The sequence below is a fragment of the Doryrhamphus excisus genome, linkage group LG18 (assembly GCF_037039965.1).
Source record: "Doryrhamphus excisus strain RoL-2023G ecotype Guam linkage group LG18, RoL_Dexc_Guam_v1.1, whole genome shotgun sequence".
Taxonomy (NCBI): domain Eukaryota; kingdom Metazoa; phylum Chordata; class Actinopteri; order Syngnathiformes; family Syngnathidae; genus Doryrhamphus; species Doryrhamphus excisus.
This window is the reverse complement of record NC_136374.1, coordinates 9,279,480-9,295,558: the sequence shown is the minus strand read 5'-3', so window position 1 is coordinate 9,295,558 and position 16,079 is coordinate 9,279,480. Positions and strand designations below refer to the sequence as shown.

At 38.0% G+C, this 16,079-nt stretch overlaps 1 protein-coding gene across 7 annotated transcripts in view; it reads right to left on the bottom strand.

Moving 5' to 3' along the window:
* atp2b2 (ATPase plasma membrane Ca2+ transporting 2) overlaps window positions 1–16,079 on the bottom strand; it is a 75,054-nt gene that overhangs the window by 49,967 nt on the left and 9,008 nt on the right. The window lies entirely within an intron of this gene.

Genomic DNA, 16,079 nt, shown 5'->3' with positions numbered 1-16,079 from the left:
GGATCAATGAATGGATGAATTCAGGCATGGACAGATAACGGGTTGGAGAGATGGATGGATACTGGCATATAGGAATGGATGGCTACTGGGATGGAGGGATGAAAGGATACTGAGACAGAGTGATGGATGGATATGTTGAAGTAGGGATGGATAGATACTGGGATGGAGGGGTGGAAAGATAATGAATGGACATTTGAATGAATGGACACTGTGATGGCAGGATCGAAGGATTATGGGATGGATGGATAGATACTGGGATGGGTATGAAAGGTTAACAGGCTGGATGGATGAAATATACTGAGGTAGATGGGTGGGAAGACACTGGATTGCAGGGATTTAAGGATACTGTGAAAGTAGTGATGGAAGTATGGGGATGGAGGGATTGAAGGTTAATAGAATGGTTGGAAGATACTGGGATGGAGAGATAATGAGAGGCAGGGATGGACAGATATTGGGATGGAAATATGTAAGGGTAATGGAATGGATGGATGTAGCTATAGATGGATGATACATAAAAGGATGGATGAGTAATAGAGGGATGATGTATGGATGGAAGGATAGAGGGAGTGAAGGAGAAAAGCTTGGACGTGAAGGAGACTGTGAGAAGGTCCGGTGTGAGTTCTTGTCTTCCAGTGAGGACCAGTTGATGCCTGATGACTTCAGTAGCATCACCATACATGAAACTTCCATTTTGGGTAGACCCACTGTAGCATTTCTCCGGGTACTCCGGTTTCCTCCCACATTCCAAAAACATGCTAGGTTAATTGGTGACTCCAAATTGTCCATAGGTATGAATGTGAGTGTGAATGGTTGTTTGTCTATATGTGCCCTGTGATTGGCTGGCGACCAGTCCAGGGTGTACCCCGCCTCTTGCCCAAAGACAGCTAGGATAGGCTCCAGCAGCCCCGCGACCCTCGTGAGGAAAAAACGGTAAAAAATGAATGAATGAAGTATTCAAAACAGAAGTGCGCTTGTGTCATTGAAAATCTTTGACTAAAATTGCTGTAAATCCTTAAAAACAGCAAAGTATCTCTGCCATATAGATGATCTTTGAAAACAGCAACTAACCTTTTACCTGCAGATTCCTACAACTCCTGTTATATAAAGCTTAAGTTTTCAAAGTGGAGTACGTCAATAGTAATAGGGGGTACGTGAATATTATAAACAAAAGTTTGGGACATGAATTCCGATGCTAATATTCTAATAGAACAATAACATCGTGCAAAATTTAACAAAACAAGTCAGTCATTCTGGCTGCTCCAGCTTTTTGACAAGCATCCAAATTTTGAAGTTGCTGTATTAAGGTGAAATACTTTAATACTGGAACCTTAATATCCTTTAATACCTTGGTAGCACAACAGCCGTTTACAATGAGGGAAATGTGTGTGTGTGTGTGTGAGTGTGTGTGGGGGCAGCTGTACAAGTGGGTGAGTTTAGCTGTCAGGCACTGTGCTCTACGACTCTGACTCATGCGAGAGCTCACCGAGTGGAGTGAGAGAACACTGCTCACAGCTCCTTCTTTTCACACAATCCACTCTAATCCCACTCCACAATGTATTTCACCAGCCACATCGGGGCGGGGAAGGGGGGGGGCAATTTGGTGAAGACCAAAAAAACCATGCTTGTGTAAGAAGAAGAAGAAGAAGAAGTCATCCCACGTTAATTGAGTACAACATAAAGTACATAAGTACTGTTGTTTCCATGACAATGTGTCTTGCAGTTTTTTTTTTTTGTCTTCTTGAAAATGTGATTATGTAACATTATGCAAGGAAAACAATTATGAAACAGCAACAATAGAATACATTTTTGGACACAGATGCATGAATACAATAAAAGAACACAAATGAGTTGGATTTTGTTGTGTGTGATTGATAGCACACAGGAGTGTTTCGTGATGACAGCAAATGTTTCAAACATGCACTGACTCACACAGCATTGGCTTGGTCACAAATGTCAATGAAAGTGATCATTTATACTCCATCATGCTGGAGTCTTAAGTCAACAGTTCAGAACAACAGAGATTGTGAAAAGGAGGTGAAGAAGCCTGTGCAGGCAAGATAGAACGGGTGGAGAAAAGTGTGAAAAGTTTCAGCTAGAATGAAAGGAAAGGTATACAAAACTGTGGTGAGACCAGCCATGCTGTTTGGTCTAGAGACAGTGAGGAAAAGACAGGAAGCAGAACTGCAGATAGCAGAGATGAGGATGCTGAAGTTCTCTTTGGGAGTGACCAGGATGGATAGGATCAGAAAGGAGTACATCAAAGAGACATTACATGAGTTGCCAGGTAGGAGGCGTAGAAGAAGACCAAAAGACGATGTTTATGGATGTAGTGAAGGAAGACATGAGGGTAGTTGATGCAGAAGACAGGGTTGGATGGAAACGATTAATTTCCTGTGGCGACCCCTGAATGGAAAAGCCGAAAGAGAAGAAGAATGCTGGAGTTCTAAACAATTTCGTATCACACAACATTTCATCAGAGATGTATCTGTTCCATGACATGATGACTTTCCTTCATCATAGCACCTCATAAAAATGTTTGTTTACCATAAAAAACATTTTGTTTAGCCTGGAATAAGGTCTCTGCAGCAGAGGCACTGCTTTGTAATTCTCTTGTCAGTGAAAGGTTTTTGTTTTGCTCCAATATTCATACAATCCTTAGTAAACGTTGCTGTGCTGTAAATGAATGTGTTACGACTCTCATAGATTTTTCATACTGGGCTCTAAGCGACATCATTATCCCAGCTCTCACATCAAACTTCGGTGGATACTTCCCCCGGTAATGTTGTGTTACGTTTGTATTTTTGCTCAATGCTTTGCCAATGATTCTAGAAGAATGAACATATGTCATATTTTCGAATTTCTCTCTCAACTTTTCTTACTTTTATCTCATTCACCTTTCGGCAAGTAAACAAACTGAGGTATTGCCATGTGGTGATGGTTGCTCTATTCACTATACTCACCTTTACACTCCTATTACCCAATAGGGTAGACCTTATAAGTGCAAATGAGCCATTTAAAACCGGTGCTCATTTGTGTTTCTGTGAGTGAGTGGCAGACAGGAAATGACGTGGGGGGTTCAGAGTTGAGCTCCATTAGTGATGCATCAGGGATTATTGTGCCTGTTGTGAGAGAATTAAAACCTGCAATAAAAGCCTGTTGCTGTGGCGATCAAGTCTGATGATTGTGTGTCTCACCGCAAAATTACAGTAACATTACTGACACCGAATGTAGAATACAAAGTGAAAATCTGATACTTCATATATCCATTTTACTGATTTTTATGCTTGAAAAGACTTTATTTAAGCAAAAAATATATAACATTAGCTTAAATATGCATTTGTTTTTACAACTAAGAAGCCATATTCAACCATAAAACAGCATGATTTATTAATTTATATACTTTTCAAAAACTGTGACGCTGTCAAAGGGACAACTGGACAATGTGCAACATTATATTTAAAATTGTTTTATTTATTACTATATTTATTATTTATATATTTTATATATATATTTGTATATTTTAAATAGCATATCTTTGCTATCTATCCTTCCACGAGAAAATCATGTTTTTTAGAATCAGATATTTTAAAAAGCTTTTTTAAGTACCGGTAAGTTATTGTATTATTTGTTTTGTTTAACTTTTTAATGTTTCATATTTTTATATAATGTAAATAATACATGTGTATAATATAATTCATATTTTTAAAACAATTTCTATTTTCGAGAATTATGTAAATTTCTATACATCATATTTTTAGAGTAGATTTTTATGTTTTTATAAAATATTCAAAAATGTTAAACAACTGTATTATATATCAGTTTATATAATATAAATAATACATAAGTATAACATAATTATTTTAAAATATTATTTTCTAGAATAATGTACATTTCTGTACATCATATTTTAGACTATATTTTTATGTTTTTATAAAATATAAAAAACATTTAAACAACTGTATTATATATAATTTTATATAATATTAATAAAACATATGTATACTTAATATTTTAAAAACAATTTCTATTTTCTAGAATAATGTACATTTCTATGCATCCTCTTTTTAGACAATATTTTTCTGTTTTTATAAAATATTCAAAAATATTAAACAACTGTATTATATATCATTTTATATATATATGGTAAATAACTCATAAATACCTTATCCCAAATAATTCCCTAATGCGTAAATACACAAGCTACTAAAATAATATCATTGTATCAACAGGATAATGATGCGGAAAAAGTGGTTTCAAGAACCATGTTTCTAGTCGGTCATGTTAAAAAAATAGCAGAGTAAAAAGTTAGAGAGCGTAAATGAAAAGTGAGCGTGGCAGAAAGGGAGCGTGACGATGTAGCATCTTGTGTGTCAGTGTCAAGTTTCAGCGAGGATAGGATCACATACACCGTGGACACAATAGGAGACAGCTAATAAAACACAAAGTAGAGCCGACAGAGTCATGAAATAGTCATGAAAGTCAAACACACACACTTTCACCTTTGCTTGCCATTAAAATGATTAGTAAAGCACATATCGTCATGAATTAAAACTTACCATATGTGTTTGGAAATTTGTAAATCAGGCTCACAAACACTTTAGAGCCGTGGGGAAAATGGCAATGAGGACTATTTGACTCCTGCACGTGCTCAGTTTAATTCGATTGTCATGTGACTGAGGCCTGTCCAAAACAACAACAAAGCATCCATCTGCTGCACGGACTCAGCTCCATTAATAGTCCTCAAATAGGCCACCCTGAAAGGGGGCTATGGTAAGTTCTGTCATGGAACGGTCTTGGACAATATCAATGTTACATTTCTGGAGATGATTGACATGATGCGATGGCGGGTGATTACAACAAGATTACATTTTAACACAATCAGAGCAGCTGCGAAGGCACAATGACAATAATTTGCATATGTGCAATGCCAAAAGCACCAAAAAGGTCTGCTTATTGACATCTACCCTCTTCATTCAGTCAGGCATCTCCTGGGACAGCCATGTCCACCGACTTGCAAGACAGATGACTACACAAACCATTGATAATTTATCTTTACCATTGTGTTTTTGAGGGAAAACGTATTTCCATACGCTACCATTTTCACAAGATGTGACCCGGCAATTTTCCAGCTCCCAGGTACTTTTACAGCACCAGTGAGAAAGGCACTACCAGACAGCTGGTGCAGTGGTTTGATGTTTAACACACAGGACTCACTTCCCGGCATTGGTCTGCATTTTTATGGTCAGTAATGTTGGTCTGCATAAAAAAAAAAAAAAAAAAACACCAACTGAGAATAGGGGGACAAAGTCAACTCAGCAATTTTGGAAGCTCCTTACAAAGCTGCATTTTTCCATCTTTTTTCCAGGATAAAAATAGGGAGAGGCAAAGTCAACCAGGCAATTTCCCAGCTTTGGAGTTGGGGCAGCGCCTGGGTGAAATGGAATAGTGGAAAGTAGGGAAAGGGTTGTGAAGTTTAACACCCAGGCCTCACTTCCCCACATTTTTCTGCATTTTTTGACAGTGACGTTCTGTATAAAAGGCACCGACTTAGAATAGGGTGGCAAAGTCAACATGGAAAATTCTTTTACTTCATAGGTAGCATCAAAAGTGACTTTCACACTGCCGGTAAAAGCCTTTTTCATTTTTCCACATAGCTAGCTTTCGCCTGTATTTTTATATTTTTGTGCTTGTATGCAAATGCCACAGACAGGGGCAGGGAAAGTCAACCTGGCAATTTTCCAGTTATGGAGATAGATGTATTAGAGATGGAACAGCGCCTGTGTGAAAGGGAATGCTAAAACATTTGGGCAGGGCTATGAAATTTGAAACCTGAGCCTTACTCCTGGCATTTTTCTGCATTTCTTAGTAGTAACATTCTGTATAAAAGGCACTGACTTGGAATAAGGTGGCAAAGTCAACATGGCAAATTCTTTTACTTCATAGATAGCATCAAAAGTGACTTTCACACTGCCGGTAAAAGCCTTTTTCATTTTCCACATAGCTAGCTCTCACCTGTATTTTCATGTTTTTGTGCTTTTTTGCATTTTTGTGCTTGTATGTAAATGCCACAGAAAGGGGCCGGGAAAGTCGACCTGGCAATTTTCCAGTTATGGAGATAGATGTATTAGAGATGGAACAGCGCCTGTGTGAAAGGAAATGCTAAAACATTTGGGCAGTGGTATGAAATTTGAAACCTGAGCCTCACTCCTGGCATTTTTCTGCATTTCTTGGTAGTAACATTCTGTATAAAAGGCACAGACATGAAATAGAGAGACAACGTCAACCAGACAATTTTCCGACTTGAAGGTAGTATCAAAAGCCCCTTTCACACTGCAATTTTTTTTTACTTGTGTCCCTGTTCTGGATAAACAGCAAATATTCCACCTTCTCATACAGTATCAAAGCCATAACAGAGGTGGGACAGTGTCGTTGTCAATGAAAATAACACAAAAGCCAGGACAGTCAGCTTTTTTCCAGTCAGCTCCTGTACTGTATATAAACGTTGTGAACGGAGGCGGCAGGCAATTTTGCAGCTTCACAGGTATTATCAGAATGACTTGATGTTAAACATTTGCTCTTCTCTGTGAGCAGCGCCAACACAAAATAGGGGAACAAGAAAAAAATGTTTTTCTCCATGTACGTGCTGCCATACACGTACAAACAACACCAACACAAAATGGGGGGAAGGGTTGACCAGGCTGTTTTCTGACTTTTTTTTTTCTACTTCTATATCACGCCTCTAACATGTAATGATGGGACAAAATCAAGCAGACAATTTTTAGGCACTAACAGAGCCGTAAAGAATTCAACCACCAATCACTGCCTATTATTATTCTTCTTCAGGGACCTGCCAACCTTGGTAAAATAAAAAAATTCAGTTAATGCGCTAGCTGACATGCCGCAGTGTAAGAATGGCTCTGTATCATTTATAATCTGTCCTCTGGGATCAATGGCTCTTATTTTAGTCTCTTTCTACCTGCACTAGCATGGATACAACGAGAGTGGGAGGGAGGAGAAAGTGTCCTTGTTATACAAAGCGATCCCTTGTGAGTATGAAGGGAAATAAAATAGACTTCATCAGACAGGAACACATATGTTGGGAGGGGCTTGATGAGTATGATCATTAAGAAGGGAAGGAAGGAGAGGTTGGAAGTTTAGCACCTGCTGTTATGTTGTTTATCTGTGCTGAAATAAAGTCAATCCTTTGATTTAAGGTGATATAAAGTAAGTCTGAAAAATACTTTTTGTTTGGACTTTGTCCAGATTTTCTCACACCGCTCTCCCATGACCCCCATCCCTATCCTTGACATGAAGCCCTCAAGAGAAACTAATGAGTAATCGATAGCTTCAGTGTCGGTGTGTGAGCAGCAAGCATCGTGTTGCAATAAGCTACTGTTTACAAAACAAAAGCCTTCCTCAATATGGATAAAATATGGCGGATGATCTTCTCAGAGCTGCTCCGTCGCCAATTTTACACATGCTGCTTTTATTGTGCTAAAAATCTTGATAAACCTGTGTATTTTTGGAAAACAGTATGAAAAAAATCACATGTCTGAAATTCAATTGTCAAAATATTACTTTTCTGTCATTACGTACAGTTTTTCCAATTATATTATCATATTATTTTGTCTCAAAATAGGTCTAGGTGTGTAAAAATAAAAATATGTTGATATTATAAGGTATTAGTAGTGCATTACACACCTTGGCTGAGATCAAATGAAAAAAAAAAGTTTTCCTCTCATTCCATGTGGAAGTGGTAAGTTTTAGCTTCTTTGTCCATCTTCCCCACGCCGTTTGAAACACTTTCTAAAGTTTCTTATGTCCCTGCAGTGAAACCTGTGCGAACACACAGGGCTCTGATAATGTGAAAACGTGTTTTTAGAAAGTCATAAACATCTTTTCTATGCTGTAACTATGGAAATATTGTGTTTATTAACTCATTCAATAGCAAAGACTTAGTTAGCTGTTTTTATAAACCGGAACATCCGATCCCAAGGTTTAGAGTCAGGATGTCTGATAATTATCGGTGTGATATCAACATAAAAATGCAATATTGGTTTATATCAGTATCAGATTTTTTCCCGCTCATGAAAACCGATGTAAAAAAAAATGCTGTATACATTCCACCATAGGAAATATGTCATGTTATTTATATCGGTATCGGCTGATATCGATATCAGAAATTGAGAGTTGGACAATATCGGTTTTCTGCAAAAAAGCCAATATTGGATATCCATAGTTTATAGTGTTAATTCATAAAGAATTTTCTTTTCTAAAATAAATATGACTTCAAGCTTCCAAGATTACAATGTTTTAAGAGAAAAAATAAAAATATATTCCTGCAAGATTTTGACATTATTCTTGTAATATTGCAACCTTACATCTTATATTAGAAAATACATGAATTAATTCCTGTACAATTGCGACTTATCTTGCAATAGTAAACTTAAAAAAAAGTCAAATTAATATATAAAATATTTCATTTGATACATGCATTCAATGTATTTTCTAACATACCTTTGCACAGTACATAAAGGCCCTAATTAATTGCATTTTCTCTTGTTAAATTGTTCATTTTTCTGATGAGACCAGCCTGTTTCCTCTAAAATCTCTCTGAGAAAAGACTCTGCTGCGCTCCAGAGTGAGTGAAGGAAGCGTAGAGGAGAGATGATGAAGGTTATGGATGTAGAGCAGCTCTATTTAGGCTACGCGGTACAGAGTGGCCCATTGGGAGAGCAGCGACCGACCAGCAAACAGAAATAGAAATGGGAGCAGAGGTGCGAAAAAAAAGAGGAAGTGGAGCTAAAGGGCAGGTGGAAGGTATAATGAGGAGCTATCAACTGATGTTGATTGATAATATCAAACAGAAGACGCCTGGAAGATCAGGCTTAGTTGTGTTATTAATAAATCAGTGACTAAACAAGGCAACTTCTTGTCCTTGAACATCCAACACGCATGTTCATGTCCTCTGTTTTTTTTTTGCAAATGACCCTTTTTTATGTTTACATTCGGAGAGGCATGTGAGAACTGATCATGATTCATTCACTCAGCTGTGAGGAATACATTATGGATTCTTGTCTTAAGGCAGTAGTTCTCAATTATTTTCTGCCATGCCCCCACTGGGGGACACAGATGTTTTTGTGCCCCCAGATTTGAATTACTATTAAGAAACTGACAATATTTATTTGTCTGTACAGACTGAATTTGAAACTGAAACCAGCTAAATGCATCACAATGCAGAACAGTGACACAAGCATCAAACTGCGACCAATTCATATATGTTGGCAGGTCTCTGCTAATAATTAAAGTCTTCCCTATTTATGTCTTATTTTCTCTTATCATGTATCCAACATTGGGTAATATGAGTGTAAATGTGACTATGGGGTGTTGTTTTATGTCAAGAAGGTTATTAATGTTAAAAGAAAATATTTAAAAGGCTGTAAGCAGCTTTTCTAAGCTGTAACTACAAAAATATTACATTTTTAATAGGGTAATCTACTTTGCAGTCGGGTGTGGAATCAATTAACCCTGCTGCCCGAGGGTTATATGTGTGTATTAAAATCCGAGATTCATTCATTCATTTTCTAGCGCTTTTCCTCACGAGGGTCGCGGGGGGTGCTGTAGCCTATCCCAGCTGTCTTCGGGAGAGAACCACTTGGCCAATCACAGGGCACAAATAGACAAACAACCATTCACACTCACATTCATACCTATGGACAATATGGAGTCGCCAATTAATGTGGGAAGAAACCGGAGTACCCGGAGAAAACCCACGCACGCAAGGGAAGAACATGCAAACTCCACACAGAGATGGCCGAGGGTGGAATTGAACCCTGGTCTCCTAGCTGTGAGGTCTGCGCGCTAACCACTTGACCGCCATGCCGCCCAAAATCTGAGATTATTATATATTTATTATTATTTATTATTATTTATTATTATTTATTATTATTTATTATTATTTATTATTATTTATTATTATTTATGGTCATTTATGGTCATTTATGGTCATTTATTGTCATTTATTATTATTTATTATTATTATTTATTATTATTTATTATTATTTATTTTTTAATATTATTAATATATAATATATATTACTATATATTATATTATTTTATTATTATTTATATATATTATCATTTTATTATTATTTTTTATTTTTTTATTTTTTTTGAAGTTCAAGAGAACACGGGGCGACGGGCAGCGATAATTGAAGAGAGACTGTTATTTCCAAAATTTTGAAAACTCACATATAACAACTTCATTTTTTTAACTTAGAAAATAATGTGGGGCGCATGGAAAAATGGAAAGGAAAGCATAGCTTTCTTTGAAAACATGGTCATGTATTAAGGATACTGGTACAACACAGTGGAAACAGAACCAATGTTGTAATAGCAAGGAGCAAACTGCTCACCCAGCATGTTTAAGTGCCAAGTACCTCGACTCCTGCCATCTTGTTGAAATTACTTCAGGAGGTTGCCTACAGCCATGGGTATTAATGCAAATGTTTGTTGACCTGAAGCTAATGGGAGAACTCTGGCAGGTATTTGGTTTTGTAGACCACGCAACCTGGCAACTATACTTAGCGGTTAATTGAAAAGAGGCGTTCATTGGAGCATTTACAGTAGCTGCTAATGTTTCCAGCTCCTTCTGGGCAAGGCCTCAACGTGTTCTCACTACATCAGATACTATCAATGTCCTGTCGCCGGAGGAGCGCCATCCCCGCCAGCCTTCTCACAACTAACTGGAGGTGTCGCAGCCTCCAGAACGGAATTTGTATACTGTCAGCATCCTTCCGAGTCACGGGAGTCAGGTCCATAGCACGGGAAGCTTCCTGCTGGAGCATCTGTGAAAGTGAGCTGTATACGCGCTGACATCCCATCGCCCCGCATGACTTATTCACCTGCTGTCTGCCTGCAGGAAAACACGAGCTTCTTCAACCCGCACTCACCTACACGGCATACTGTCAGCATCCTGCCTACACAAAGACATGTCAATCACTAGTCATATACACCGGAGCACTTTGGCCTCCGAAACAATGCTACACATTTGCCCTTTAGCTGCAAAAACGGTATCGATAATATATTTAATTGGCGCGAATAACAAATTTTGGATCGGTCTAATAACTGGTTGGGCCATGGTTAGCAGCAACAACTGCAATGAAGATGTTTTCCAGGGAAATTTAAATAAGCCTTAAGGTTCTTTTTGTTCAGCAGTGGTTTTGGTCTTGGAACTTTGCCTTGCAGGCCATTTTTGCCCAATGTCTTTCTTATATGGAGTCATGAAAACTGACCTAAAATGAGGCAAGTGACGCCTGCAGTTCTTTGGATGTTGTTGTGGGGTCTTTTGTGACCTGTCGAATGAGTCGTTGCTGCGCTCCTGGGGTAATTTTTGGTTGGCCAGCCACTCCTGGCCATAGATAATTTAATCCTTATTCAGTTTATACATCTGTACAGTCTAAGATTTTATTTTGTATTGCTTAAAAAAACAAAAACAACTGAAGCAATAATTTTTCTGGCCAATGTTCCAAAAAAACTCTGATATCTTATACAGTTTAGAGCAGGGGTCTCAAACACGCGGCCCGCGGGCCAAATGTGGCCCACAGGACACTAGTTTGAGGCCCCCGCCTTGATATGAAAGTTTACGGTTAGTGCGGCGCGCACAAGTTTGATATGGATGCTGTATGGTATCATGTACCCAGAAAAAATTATTACGTTTGATTAATGTTCATGTTAAAGGTTAAATAACTGTTAATAGTTATCCTCCCTATCCGTGTGGAAGTGGTAAGTTTTTGACTATTTAAGGAAATAACTTGAAGGCTACCGTTTAGGTCGCTAGCTCTCTAGTTTGCGAGTTAGCATGTGTCTCAAGACCCTGCAGTTGCGCAATATGTTGTAAATAAAAAGAGTATAAATGTGACTATAGTCGTGTTTTGTCATGTCTACAGGGCTCTAATAATGCTTTGTTCATTTTAATCTGAAAAAAATAATTTGTCTACCCACCAACTATATGTGGTTTCTCAAGTTTTTATTATTTGCCGTTTTATTATTATTATTATATTTATTTATTTATTACTGATTGATTGATTTTCTTTATTCTTGATTTGTTTATTTATTTTTCATCTTATTTTGTGTGGAAAAATAAAAAGTAAAATATTTGAGAACAGTGGAATGTTTTATCAGAGCTTTTCTTGTAGAAAATTTGAAACAAAGTGAAGTTTTTTAATTTTTTTTGTTTTTAATAAATGCGTTTTTTTGGGGGGGGGGGTTTTGGCAAACCTGATGCGGCCCAGTCTCACCCAGACACGAGCTTAGTGGCCCCCAAGTAAATTGAGTTTGAGACCCCTGGTTTAGAGCTATTGTCAATTTTTGGATCATTATCTGATATTTGAGCTCATATTAATTCAGATAAACAATTTGATCTAACACAGAAAGCACTTGGTAAGAAAAAAAAATTTCTTCTTTACTATTGCTGTACCAGCCAGGACACCCCTCATACATTCATTTATTCTATGCTACCTGTTGACCCACACTCAAATTATAATGCACCTGGTTACATGGGGTATCAAGTTAAAGGACTGATACATAGGTCAACCCTGTCAGGGGGCCTCTTCACAAGCGTGGGGCCCACTGGGACACAAACACACACACATTCTACATGCTGCAGCAGTTGAAAGCGAGCAACACAGAATCCCCTCAAAGATAATTAGCATGATCATATTTCTAATGTAACATGTGTTCTGCAAAGCAGCTGCATGGAGGAAAAAAAACAGAGGTGGTAAAAAAGCATCACCTGGGATCACTGATGGAAATTGCAAGACTTGGCATCTGTGTGAGAATAATTCATTCCATCAATGGATGATCTCGCCTAACCAGCAGAAGAGCTTGTTAGCGAGGACGGCATTGCCGTAGAGATGATGCCATTATAGAAATATGCTGTTGCTCCAAATCCAATAAATCTCACACGCCTGCAGTAATAACGTATTGCACGCATCTCATAAGAGACTTTTGAATAATTGAATAGACGTTTACATATTGTTCCTCGTGGCCTGTGATACTAATGTATATTAATGTACTGCGTTTGCTACCGGACAAACACTTAATGAAGGTTGTGACTGATATCAATATGTTTGAATAAATGAAATACTGTGAACTGTGACTCTACTATTAAACAACAAAAGACCCATAAAATCCTATATTTTAACAAACAATGTCCCACAAGAGTGTATTAGAAGTTTGTTGTCCAAAATTGAGCTTTCATATTGGCATATAAACACTTTTAAAGGGATTTTAGTCACAACATCTTATCCATTCATGATTCAGCATTCATTGTTCTGCAAATTCATACCATTTTGGTAATTTTTTTCTCTGAAAATAGGCCGTTTTTCCCCAAAAAAACGTAATATAACAGTAATAATATATAAATACGTGATAATACCAGTCAATTGTAAAGCATACATGTACCATTATGGGAAAAAAACCCACATGTTTATATTTTCATGCTTCACTTCAATTTCATGCTTTGCTTTTTTTTTCCTTAAGTGTTAAGATTTCGCATTTTGTTCAATAGCCCTTAAAGGCAGCATAGTTAGCCTAAACTAAATGACTGTTCCCACATCTGTATTTGAGGGATAGTTGACACAGCTTGATTTTATGACGTGTAGCAAAGCCTGCCTCTTTTTGTATACACTGTATTTATACACGTATATATTACATGTCCATTAGCATGATTTCATGAAAACTTCAATAACTGAGAAAAGTGCTCATAAACAGGCGCCAGCGACACATACGTATGCTTGTTAGAACATCATTAAAAAGTCACTTTTGCATAATAGGGGCCTTTAATAAGCAATGAAATATTGGTACCAATTTAGCCTTGGGGGAGGTCTATTCTCCTTATATATAGTCATGATAGCAGAACAGACTTTTGCACTGTACCGCGTATGCTAATGTTGATACATGACATTGTTGACGGATAACAGACTAGAATAGATAGCAAAAGAGATGAAGCATATTAATAACAATAATTACAACATTCCGCCTTTTGTTTCGAGGGTTTCATTACTTTGCTCTTTGATTTGGTACAAGTCCACAGGCAGTTAATTCCCCACCACCGGTGTTTAGCACACTAATAAAACGGGTGCTGGCGAGGAATTATGTGTCACTTATGCTAATTTTATTGCGCTTTTGCAAATCAGCTTCATTTCAATATCGCCGCGACACTGCGGGCGCGAATCGCTTTGCACGGCGACTCGGGCCTGTCTGAGTCACTCCTCGTCAGCGCTCCTTTTCATCAACGTGATTCACGGGTTACATAACACTGCTGTGTTTCATGTTGTTTGGTGAAAAGGCAGTCCTGCAAGTAAATAAGTGCCTTGGAGGTTGTGTCAGCGTCACACAAGTGACTTTAGAAGAAGGCAGTGTTGATGTTGGTACATGATTGAATTGCCTGGGGAACGCAGTATGATCAAGACCGTCTCAGTGGAAAGGTCGGAGACACTTTGTTATTCAACAGCATGGAAAAGTGTCTCCAAATCTCTAGCAGCATGCATCTGACATTCCGTAAATATAGCCATGTACTACAGACACTACACGGTGGGGGGGCCAAACTTTCTCCACCAACAGCTACATGCTGATATATCATTTTCAAAATGATTCTTTTATTATATTTTTAGATCATGTTGTAATTATACATCCATTTTCTATGCCACTATCCTCACTAGCATTGCGGGAGTAGGCCTGAGCCTATCCCAGATGATTTGGGTACACTGTGGACAGTATTTGAGATGCCTATTTTTTATTTTATTTTGACACACAAACCAGCAGGAGACCACCCTCACTCACAGTGCGACCACATTTAACACAACAAGCAAAGCATGTGGAACACGGAATGTGAATGCACCATATTGGCTATGTGGGTATTGAAATAAATGCATACACACTAATCTACATGCAAGACAATACTATTTTATACTCATTTATAACCCGCAAGGCATGCTGGGTGACTTCCTGTTAGGGAAATGTGTGTGTGTGCGCCATACAAAATGTAGATTTTTGTTATACTTCAGAAGCACTACTTGAAATTTTTAGAGATAACTTATTTAAAGGGCTGCACGGCGGCCGAGTGGTTGGCACGCAGACCTCACAGCTAGGAGACCCGAGTTCAATCCCACCCTCAGCCATCTCTGTGTGGAGTTTGCATGTTCTCCCTGTGCATGCGTGGGTTTTCTCCGGGTACTCCGGTTTCCTCCCACATTCCAAAAACATGCTAGGTTAATTGGCGACTCCAAATTGTCCATAGGTATGAATGTGAGTGTGAATGGTTGTTTGTCTATATGTGCCCTGTGATTGGCTGGCCACCAGTCCAGGGTGTACCGCGCCTCTTGCCAGCTGGGATAGGCTCCAGCATCCTCCACGACCCTCATGAGGATAAGTGGTAGAAAATGAATGAATGGATGAACTTGTTTAAAGTAATTTCGTTATTAAAAATTCAGTATTTTTGTGCAGAATCCTTTTTTTTAACTGTTATTCTTAATTACCTACTATGGTCGCAGGGACCAGCAACATAGTGGAGATCATCAACATGGATCATTAATCGATTATCCAGCTAGTCAACAGCCATTTTGATATTTCAAAAATAAATTAAATTAAAAATCTAAATATCCATTGATATGCAAAATTTGATTTTTCATCCAGGAAAACAGACCTTTTTAGGGCCTAAGTGAAAATAACTTACTTGCCATGTTAGCCACTTGTGCTAACCTGCATCTATTAGTTGTTATCAAAAGTGTTTTGTTGTCATTTTATACACTTGATGCTAAAAAATATCAGCTGTTTAATAAGTGTTGTATTGTTTTAGCGTAACTTCTTTTTACACTTGGAATGGATTATTTATTATTTTCTGATAAAAATTCATGTCTATCTTTCGTTCATGAATAATGATTATTGAATTTGCAGTCTAATGGAGGCCAAACATGAAGAGGACTGCACATCTCGCATGCACTAAACCTTCAAACCAGTTGGTATGCTCCTCAGCAAAGGGAGCGTGTGATTGGCTGACAGCAGAATGACACACATCG